This window comes from Schistocerca piceifrons, chromosome 4, assembly GCF_021461385.2.
Source record: "Schistocerca piceifrons isolate TAMUIC-IGC-003096 chromosome 4, iqSchPice1.1, whole genome shotgun sequence".
Taxonomy (NCBI): Eukaryota; Metazoa; Arthropoda; class Insecta; order Orthoptera; family Acrididae; genus Schistocerca; species Schistocerca piceifrons.
Genome location: NC_060141.1, coordinates 658,291,220 through 658,303,422, shown reverse-complemented (window position 1 = coordinate 658,303,422; position 12,203 = coordinate 658,291,220).

Sequence of the window (12,203 nt, the reverse complement as noted above, 5' to 3'; positions counted from 1 at the left end):
CACATCAAACTGCACGCGACATAGACTACAGTGATTTCAAGGAAAGCAGTGGTACAGAAATTAGAGGTACCAAGAGAGTTGTATCTAGATCAACTAATACCATTGACTTAAAGCATACGTATACAATTCTGCCGACTATTAGTCTGGATGGTAAATAGGCTGGAAAGTTATTTATTGTGTTGCCAGAATTTGGAAAGACCCTGTCCCCTACGATTCCTTCTCGTGTGAGTGATCTTGCAAGGGCAGTAGAGAACAGTAGAGAATATTTACGTCACAGCAAGCAAGAGTGGGAAAACTGGCGTAAGAGAACTACAACTACGGTACAAATCTTGCCTTTTCTCTGCGTCTGTTGTAAACCATAAAATAGTGTGAACGTTTTCAAATGTCTGCGAGTCGTGTAACTGAGGCGGGAATTTAGTATGAGAATTATGCGGATATTTTTGCCATGGAGAAACTTCAGCTAGAACGGGCGACATAAGACTAAATTGGTTCAAAACTTTTGTTGTTATTTTTAAATAATGTGTAACTATATAAAACAATTACTTGAACTCTCATTTTGGTCTAAAAGATGGAAAAAAGGATCTAACCAAAACGATGTTCAGTAAGCAAAGACTTTCAAAGATATTCAATTCGAGATGTTAAGGTTAGTGCCGGGTAGTAAGAACCATACAATACAATAGAGATTTTTTAGTGGCTATTGTCGACATAATCGTCCTGACAGATTCAGCATCGGTTTCGATAATTAAGATAATTCTCATTTGTTTCTTCCGTCTAAATTGCACATTTGTTATCTAGATTATATGTTTCGATCACTGTGGATCATCCTCAGATCCAAGCAGTTGTATCAGATCCCGTCTTGTCTACTTAGAATCACTTATCAGTGCACTCTGATATGTTGTTCCGAGTAGACAAGACAGATTTTCTTGTGCACCACCCATTCTTACGTTCCAAGTGCTCGCCAGAACGTGCCGCTTCATGGCTCGCACCGTTCTGCCGACTCCACACGTCCTGACACTGCTTCTGGAACGGCCTACAAGTGTCGCCACCTCAGCGAGACAAAGATCATTACAACTAGAATTGCCTGCAATCGGCGCATACTTGCCTCTCTCCCTAATACTATAGCTACAGAGCAATAACTCATGCAGCTAGATAATGAAAAATTATACTAGTTAACATCGCCCAATTGTGTCACCTGTGAAGATGAACTCTCTTAGTACACATTCGTTCAGGATCAAATAACAAAAAAGTGACAGGAGTAAGGAAACCTACTACCTCGTTTGACCCATTTAAACAGGCCAGAAACTTGTTTATGAATTTGTCAAGTTTTACTCGTGGCTTCCAGATATTTACCCACCACTTTGACTACAACTTATACGAATTTTGCTGTCAGCGCCTATTATACCCCCGTATTTCTCGCCTATGAGCTTTCCTAATATTGTTTCTCGCTTTTTTTTCCATTGGGCAACCAATTGATCTGACTATGGCCTTCTCACGCAACAGGCCCTCAATGGACCGTAAGTCAGTACGCGGAGCTGCAACCTTGAAACCAAAGAAGAGTTCAGCAGGTGCGGCTTAGTGACTTCCGTATCTCCCAGTGCTGAAGGCTGGTATCAACCACGGAAGTAAACTTATCCCTACTATGATATATGCTATAAGAGCCAAGTGTAAATTTCTAAATTCTCTCCGCATACAAAGGGTTTCGATAATACTGTAAGATAGTACCGTGGTGTACGCCCATTACTACATGGTGGAACTATGGTGTACGCTCATACCGCAACAAAATGGCGTTACTAGTAATCTTCCATATCGTCATTTCGGTATTTCTTGATTCATCTAAACAGCTGTGGTGAATCTATATCAAATTCATAAGACGTAGTTGCTGCTTTTCAACTCCTATTTCTGGTTTAAACAATCTGCTCTGAGTGCAACTATATTATCACTTCCCCATATGTCAGACACCTCAGAACTGGTAAGTCCAAATTTCTTATGGCCCACCTTGCTATGCATCATGCTTGAGAGGCCTGCCCAAGACGCATCTCAGTTCTTCGTTATCGGTTTTGAGCCGGAAATTGTGTGTTCTAAACAGTATTTCACTTTTTCAGATCCAAAGAACTTGGCTAAAGTCTACACTTCATACACTGCAGATTTCTTCGCTAGGCTATTGAGAGCCCTATAGGAGCAGGCTGTAAGACGCTTTAGAACTTGCCTGTAATAATGCACACCAATGCCACACATAGAAGCATCAGTCTGCAGTATGAATTATTTGTTAAATCAGGCAACATTAAGAGACGATCCGCGTACTTCACGCTTCAGATCAGTGAATGGAACCTTGTGGATTGCACCCCACTCGAAATTTCGGCCTTTCTTTCTCAATTCATTTCAAGGAGCTGCCTTATGTGCGAATCTCAGAATAAATTTTCCAAAAAAAATTGCCATTCCAGTAAATGGACAATGTCATTCCATTTACAGGAGGTGGAAAGTCTACCATTGTCCTTACTCTCTCCGGAACTATAGTGACTTCTTTCGGTGCTACCACATGTTCCAACAACTGCATGATGGGACAGGTTAATTTCGTCTTGTCCGTGTTAACCATCACTCCTGCTTGGCTCAACCAAGAAAATCCTTAAGTAAAATTCAGGAGCTATCCATCAATACTTTTCTCTAGATAACCAAATCGTGCAAATAGTTGTATTAAACGTAAATTTAATGTCCTAAAATATCTGATTCATCTGTTGCGATAATACCACTGCTCCTGTCGATGGCCTAAAGAAAAGTCTATTAAATTCGTATATATTTAAATCGGTGGTAAAAGCAGTAACAGCCTTTGATTTCTCATCTAGGGGTATCTGAATGCAAGTCTGATGGTTAAGATCCAGGGTGGTCAGTGCATTAGTCCTTCTGAATCATCCGAAACTAGACTGTATATTGGATATCCTAATACAGTGTTACAGGGTCACTAATGTTCAGAATGTTAGTAAATAATGCAGAGTTTAGCGTCTCAACCTCCATGAGGACCTTCACAGGTAATGCTGCTGTGTGTAGAGCAGCTGGAAAGCTAGAAATGAATCGAAATTGAATAATTCCTGCAGAATGTCGACGTTCGGTCTCAGGACTGGCAACTGACTTCGAACATAAGCAAATAGAACGTATTTAACAAAACTACTCAGTAACATCTGTTACTCTTTGATTATACGACTGCGAACAATCACTAAAAGCAGTGAGATAAGTTAAATATGTGGGAGTTTGTATACGGAGGGATTTAAAATGGAGCGACAACACAAAATTAATGGTAGAAAAGTTGAAGCGACCACGCAAAACAAATAGTAGAAAAGCAGATGTGAGACATATTCAGATGATGAATCATCAGATAGTATCGGCCACCCATGAAAACGATAGATTAGAAATCCTTTGTTAGATCGAAACCTAATTAATTTTATTCACTCTTGGACATTCAACAGCAAACAGACAAGCAAGGAAGAGCTGCACGGTTCGTCAAGGGATCGTTCCGTAAGTGCCGAAGTGTCATAGAGATGCTCGTACAACTCTAGTACGAGACGGTAAAACGGGTGTATTTTGCACAGATGTGAGGTGCACTGTTAAAATAGCGTTAATTTATCCGTATTATTGATGGCTGAGGTCCGTGGCAATTGAATTTACTTCAAGGTTGATTTTATCTCAAATCAAACAGGTCAAGAGTGAATGTGTCACATCGCTCTTTAAAAGTTTGCTGAAAAAAATCACACGTGACTCCTCTCGAAAACTACAATATTTTGACTTTCTGATGATCTGTTAAAACACTACATGAGAGTATTTGTGAAAATGTCGTCAACGAAAGCGAAAATTGGAAAATTGTAATAAAGGAACCAAAAGTGTTAGAGATATGGATTTAGTTTAAATAAATACTTTGTTCCGAACCAAAAGTGTTAGAGATATGGATTTAGTTTAAATAAATACTTTGTTCCTAATACTATGAGACATGATTCCTACAGACGCACTTCTGAGATTTTTCATTTTTTTTTTGAAAAATTAACTATGAAAGTTTGTAACTTTTTGCAAATTTCAAAATTATGTTCTGAAAATATGTATGGTCACAGGATGTTAACTGTTTTGGGAAATGATAAAGTAGAAGAACTGCTAAGTGTCAGCTATGACACTAATGCATGAAATTCTAAAAAAAAATGGTTCAAATGGCTCTGAGCACTATGGGTCTCAACTGATGAGGTCATTAGTCCCCTAGAACTTAGAACTAGTTAAACCTAACTAACCTAAGGACATCACAAACATCCATGCAGGCAGGATTCGAACCTACGACCGTAGCGGTCTTGCGGTTCCAGACTGCAGCGCCTTTAACCGCACGGCCACTTCGGCCGGCTCATGAAATTCTAACAGTGGCAAAATATTTGTAGATAAAGATTAAAGAATGTGAAATTTTTTCGTTATTTAGTAATTATTTTCTTCAAAACCCTCACCCTAAATGTTCTAAAAATTTCATGGTACGTTAGTTGGTCATTGTACTTAGGGAATGTACAAACAGAGTGGGACTACTTGTCTGTAGAAAATGTGAAAAGTTTTTAGGTATACCTGGCTCTACTCTCACTGTCAAAAAATTGTGGTCACTTAAATATTTAAATTGATCGCTGATTTTAAGAAAATGTCATCCAAAACTGGTATTTCTGAATCAAAAAAATTACTTTACAACATTACAAGCGGGTGGAAAACCATGCATAAGTTTGTTCGAAAGCATTTTAGAAAAAAAAAAAAAAAAAAAAAAAAACGAGATATAGAATATTTACACCCATATTTATTTTTATGATATTATTCACAAATTATTATTGTCTTCTGTTATGACTTTACTTCTTCATGATTTTCCATGAATTACAATTACCTGCAATGTAACGATCAACACTGCACTGTTGAAAAGAGTTGATTTGATTTTTTCATCTGCTACTCATTGAACTAGTACAGCCAACCTGAATTTGCAATTGGACAAGGATGATCCAACAAGAACATTACTTGGAAAATGGGAACTGAACACTGATCTTTTGATGATGGCCGTTTGAAAGCATTAGCAGGACCATGAGATGTCATAAAGAAGACGGTTATATCCTGCAGCTCATTAGAGGCACTTATTCTCTGTTCCAGCCACTACTGATTGTCATACACGCAAGAAATGAAGTGGCTCACTACAAAGTCTGCTAATATACACTCCTGGAAATGGAAAAAAGAACACATTGACACCGGTGTGTCAGACCCACCATACTTGCTCCGGACACTGCGAGAGGGCTGTACAAGCAATGATCACACGCACGGCACAGCGGACACACCAGGAACCGCGGTGTTGGCCGTCGAATGGCGCTAGCTGCGCAGCATTTGTGCACCGCCACCGTCAGTGTCAGCCAGTTTGCCGTGGCATACGGAGCTCCATCGCAGTCTTTAACACTGGTAGCATGCCGCGACAGCGTGGACGTGAACCGTATGTGCAGTTGACGGACTTTGAGCGAGGGCGTATAGTGGGCATGCGGGAGGCCGTGTGGACGTACCGCCGAATTGCTCAACACGTGGGGCGTGAAGTCTCCACAGTACATCGATGTTGTCGCCAGTGGTCGGCGGAAGGTGCACGTGCCCGTCGACCTGGGACCGGACCGCAGCGACGCACGGATACACGCCAAGACCGTAGGATCCTACGCAGTGCCGTAGGGGACCGCACCGCCACTTCCCAGCAAATTAGGGACACTGTTGCTCCTGGGGTATCGGCGAGGACCATTCGCAACCGTCTCCATGAAGCTGGGCTGCGGTCCCGCACACCGTTAGGCCGTCTTCCGCTCACGCCCCAACATCGTGCAGCCCGCCTCCAGTGGTGTCGCGACAGGCGTGAATGGAGGGACGAATGGAGACGTGTCGTCTTCAGCGATGAGAGTCGCTTCTGCCTTGGTGCCAATGATGGTCGCATGCGTGTTTGGCGCCGTGCAGGTGAGCGCCACAATCAGGACTGCATACGACCGAGGCACACAGGGCCAACACCCGGCATCATGGTGTGGGGAGCGATCTCCTACACTGGCCGTACACCACTGGTGATCGTCGAGGGGACACTGAATAGTGCACGGTACATCCAAACCGTCATCGAACCCATCGTTCTACCATTCCTAGACCGGCAAGGGAACTTGCTGTTCCAACAGGACAATGCACGTCCGCATGTATCCCGTGCCACCCAACGTGCTCTAGAAGGTGTAAGTCAACTACCCTGGCCAGCAAGATCTCCGGATCTGTCCCCCATTGAGCATGTTTGGGACTGGATGAAGCGTCGTCTCACGCGGTCTGCACGTACAGCACGAACGCTGGTCCAACTGAGGCGCCAGGTGGAAATGGCATGGCAAGCCGTTCCACAGGACTACATCCAGCATCTCTACGATCGTCTCCATGGGAGAATAGCAGCCTGCATTGCTGCGAAAGGTGGATATACACTGTACTAGTGCCGACATTGTGCATGCTCTGTTGCCTGTGTCTATGTGCCTGTGGTTCTGTCAGTGTGATCATGTGATGCATCTGACCCCAGGAATGTGTCAATAAAGTTTCCCCTTCCTGGGACAATGAATTCACGGTGTTCTTATTTCAATTTCCAGGAGTGTATTTTGAACCGTTTCTTGCAATGTATGTGCCACTTTAAGATGAAACCCAGTAGTAATTTGATTGAATTCCTATCACAGGCTTCATAGCAGCCCACTCTTCTCTTCTTTTTTAAATTGAGTTCTCTTAATGCATTTTCATTTAGAATTAAGAGTTTCGTGTTCGTTGCTAATGTTGATATGGTGTATACAAATACATTAGCATCTCTCCTAGCATTAACACCTTCATGCTGGAAATTAAGTCTTGTTGCAAGATGTGTACAGAGACCTTCTACCCCATCCTATTCACTTTTTCCATGACCTGTTGCTGAAAATATCCATTTTTGTCCTAATTCCTGTACTACAGTGTTGACTAAGCTCATAAAGCTGAAAGTGCTGTTTAAAATGAGATGCTGCACCATCAGTCACATACACATGTTTAGCTATTGCATGGTCACTAGATGCTATGTCATCAATTATCATGCTGACAGCGTAGCATGCAATTGAACTGTCATGAATGAAATCATCGTTGACAGTAGAAAAACAATGTGATGTTCCAAGGAAGTGATCAACACATGTGAATATTGATACCCATGATGTGTGCCAGTGGTAACTTTGATTGTCGTTCTTCAAAGCAACAGACCAGTTTTCAGCAAAGTCTAAATGAAGAACTAATGTGTCAATATTCTGAGATGTGGCTGATTTTACTTTTGCTACGGCCTGTCTCTGAATCCTTCGGGTATGATGGTGACCTATTCTTTTAATGACCCCATGCCTAATTTCTGTAAAAGAACTTCTCTGGCTCTATTGTCTCCTTCACCAACTCTCCTCCCTCCAGCAATGCATAGGTTACGTCACTGTTAGTATCCTGAAGGTGTAATGCTCCAATAGTCATCACTTCAGCGCCAGGACACATTTCAGACTGCTGCAAAAAGCATTTGTCTTGCGGCTCTTGACATATACACAAAGTATCAGGACCATTTCTGTGTTATTGTTTCCTGAGACACTTCTTATGACAGAATAAACAAGTTTCAAATTAGTGCTGCAAATACATGTATATTCTTCCTTTACTGGCTGGCATTTTACCCATTCTGATCATAAGGAGCGGATTTTTGTGGGACCATTTTTTAAATTCAGGTTCTCCCTTTTCGTTAGAAGATATGCTTCTCATATTGACCTTGTCATAAATCGTTTTAGCTTTTTAACTGTTTCACCATGTTCACTGACAGAGGCAACATCAGCCTGGTTAGGACTATGCCTGCTGCAATCTTTGTCATCACTTAGGCAATATTCCAGAGCAACAGTAAGCGTATCCCCTTGCAATGGACGCCCACAGTTAGAATATGGGTATGCCCAAACAACTTTGTCGTTCTTTATTTTATGGGTTTTTGAAATCAAATACTGTGAGGAAGTGGGTATGTATTTCTGTATCTGCTACTTAGAGTAGCTCCCTACTATCAGTGTCAGTAACTGTACCTTCTCAGTATAGGTGGCTGCTGAGATAGTAGTATTTGGGTTTTGTAACCATACATCACATTTCGTGCACATGTCACTATCTTCAGGTTCTGCACCAAGTGCATCTGCATTATACACTTCAGAATGTTTTGAAGATGTTGCTTATGTAAAAATTGTTATTTCTTCCAATTTTTTTTTACATACTGTTTTCTTCTTGCGCTTCTTACTTTTCCTGGACATTCAATCGGGTATATAGCAGAGGCTACAGCAGAAATGTTAACATTCAACGCAACGCAACGCAACAACAACTTCACACCCAGGAATATAAACATCTGGATTGTCATCAGCTTCACATTCGGGTGATGGTCATCGATCAGGTGGGATGTCACTAAATTTATTCTTGTAGTGAGTGTAGTAATTCATGCCCAATAGATGTGATCATCTACCGTTACTTGAGGACCACGATATTTTTGCAATACCTCTGACAGATATCCAACAACTGCGAAGAGTTTTTCTTTTTTCAAAACACCACCTTCTTGTCTCTTTTTTCATAATACATACACCTCACTCTTTCACTACTGTAGTTCCTCACTGACATTGTGTCTAACAAAAAGTTCAAACAGAACACAAAACTGGATGCAGAATGGTTTATGTGGAAGTTCTCACTTGTTTGTTATATACAGAAGAGCACTGGAAACAGTTTTGCCAATATGCACATTTTACTCGAGAAATTCAGTGATTCGGAATATGCAGAATGTTGAAAGCTTTTAACACTCTACACAGAAAAAGCTGGAGCGGAGAAGATACTGTTTGTCATAAATCAGTAGTATTTGGTAATATGACAGAAAAACAGCGTTCTGTGACTTTCTAAATTAGAAAAAAAATTTAAAGTGGAAAAATGAACTTTAATTTCCTATTTTCGTCTTAAATTTGTAAGTTAAAGGAAGCCCATTAGTGTGCGGGTCTCAACTAAATTTCAACACACTAAAAAGGAGCATCTGCCAGGTGTCCAGTACTTTTGGTTTATTAGTCATATTTTTTTCTGCTCTATTGCTTTAGAAGTTATTTATAAAATATACATTTTTTAAAGGGCCGTTTCATTTACAAAAATGAAGAAGAAATGACTTAGTAGATAGTGTCGGAAGTTCCATGCGGCTTTTCGCGGATGATGCTGTAGTATACAGAGAAGTTGCTGCATTAGAAAATTGTAGCGAAATACAGGAAAATCTGCAGCGGATAGGCACTTGGTGCAGGGAGTGGCAACTGACCCTTAACATAGACAAATGTAATGTATTGCGAATACATAGAAAGAAGGATCCTTTATTGTATGATTATATGATAGCGGAACAAACACTGGTAGCAGTTACTTCAGTAAAATATCTGGGAGTATGCGTACGGAACGATTTGAAGTGGAATGATCATATAAAACTAATTGTTGGTAAGGCGGGTACCAGGTTGAGATTCATTGGGAGAGTGCTTAGAAAATGTAGTCCATCAACAAAGGAGGTGGCTTACAAAACACTCGTTCGACCTATACTTGAGTATTGCTCATCAGTGTGGGATCCGTACCAGGTCGGGTTGACGGAGGAGATAGAGAAGATCCAAAGAAGAGCGGCGCGTTTCGTCACTGGGTTATTTGGTAACCGTGATAGCGTTACGGAGATGTTTAATAAACTCAAGTGGCAGACTCTGCAAGAGAGGCGCTCTGCATCGCGGTGTAGCTTGCTCGCCAGGTTTCGAGAGGATGCGTTTCTGGATGAGGTATCGAATATATTGCTTCCCCCTACTTATACTTCCCGAGGAGATCACGAATGTAAAATTAGAGAGATTAGAGCGCGCACGGAGGCTTTCAGACAGTCGTTCTTCCCGCGAACCATACGCGACTGGAACAGGAAAGGGAGGTAATGACAGTGGCACGTAAGGTGCCCTCCGCCACACACCGTTGGGTGGCTTGCGGAGTATCAATGTAGATGTAGATGTAGAAGCTAAAATGCTTTCTTTCTTAACACTTATTTTATAGAGGTCCAATATACATGTTTTTTTCCAGAGATAATCATGACCTCGAGTTGACGACCTGAATGATTTGAGATGAAATCAACGCTGAAGAAACAGCAATCAGTCACCATTCTATATACCAAACCGGTAGCTGGATGCTTTATTTCTTTATGTAATTCCGAGGACTTACATTCTTCGAAGAGTTAACATGCTGCTTCCTCACAGTTATATCTAGCGCAAAGAGTATGAATATAAAATTAGAAGCGTCTAGATCGCATGAAGACTTATTAATACTGTTTGTGTTTTTGAAGATTTCCCGGCGACTTTCCCGGCGAACTGAATATTTTATCGTATCTCGTGTGCTCATTCAGCATAGTGATATTTCAACTTCTGATATTTCCGCTGATAACTGCACAGCAAACTTTGTAGTGAACTGGTGACTGAATTAAAACATCTTCCACGATGAAATATAGTGCAGTAAATGAGCGTGCGTCTGACACGTTAGCACAAGAGCCCAGTCAGCTCAGTCCTAAACTGGAGACACTATTCAAAGACATATTTGTGTAGAAAACCATATGGTGTTTGCTGGATAGTCCATATGGGCGCCGGCCGATGTGGCCGAGCGGTTCTAGGCGCTTCAGTCTGGAACCGCGCTGCTGCTGCGGTCGCAGGTACCAATCCTGCCTCGGGCATGGATGTGTGTGCTGTCCTTAGGTTAGTTATGTTTAAGTAGTTCTAAGTCTCTGGGACTGATGACCTCAGATGTTAGGTCCCATAGTGCTTACAGTCATTTTCCATGTAGGCGAATGGCAGGGGGAGGGGGGGGGCTCTTAGAACTGATGGTGCTTGCGACATTCAAGCGATTGTTTCATTGAACTACAAACCAAATACAAACAATGACACCTAGCATTATTGCATTGGGGCTTTGCTTCATGCAGCAGTGCGTCACCATAAATACTCTAACAAGGGGAGGCCGCCAATTGTGAAAATCAGATTCAATTCATACTGCACATAATAGAAGCTCATGGCCAGAGGTGTGATGTGGCAAAGCACCGAGATGCACTTCTCAGCCGTTGTCGAGATAATCGACAGTTAAAAGAAACCGTTGCTGTGAAATACTCTCTACGATTGACGATTTCCTACAGCGCCGTGGCGCAGCGGTAAGCGCTCGGGTTCGTAATCCAAAGGTCGCCGGATCGAATCTCGCGCCATATAACCTTTTTTTTTTTTTATAAATATTTTTTTGTAATTCAAATGTGCACACACACACACACACACACACACACACACACGTGTATATATATATATATATATATATATATATGTATATGTATATATAAAATTCCCGGCAATCAGTTGCAATAATTATGCATATAATAAGTTGTTGAAAGTCGTTTGTCGTGGAAAAACTGGCGACTTCGAACATCATTATGTTTTCCGCAAACAAAGTTGTATTTCACAAATGTTAATAATTGTCTTCATAATGTTAACCACGTATAGTTAACGGAAGACGTAGAAACGATATTCCGAAACGAATACGTATAGCGTAAGTCAAACGTTCGAATTAGAATAGAAACCCCACGAACACAAATTTTCTGTGGCAGGTATGAAATATAAACTCCGTTACTCGCTCGTTACACTTGAAGAACAGACGTTGAATGGGCCGAAGCGAGCCGCTGCATAACAGCGTAGTTGCCTGCTAACTTCCAAAGAAGATAGATGCGGTCCCTAGCGCAACTTAGAACATCGTCGACAATTAGTGTATATATATATATATATATATATATATATATATATATTTGAATTACAATAAACTAATAATAAAAAAAATGTTGGATGGTACGAGATTCGATCCGGCGACCTTTGGATTACGAACCCGAAAACGTACCGCTGCGCCACGACGCTATAAAAAAAATTATTGATCGTAGAGAGTATTTCACAGCAACGGTCTCTTTAACTGTAGATTTTCTCGACAACGGCTGAGAAGTGCATCTTGGTGCTTTGCCACATTACACCTCTGGCCATGAGCTTTTATTATGCGCAATATGAATCGAATCTGAATTTCACAATTGGCGGCCTCCCCTTGTAAGACAAGAAACGGCGCACCACGGAGAGAAAGTATCCCAAGGGGATGGAAATCGAGAAATGCGT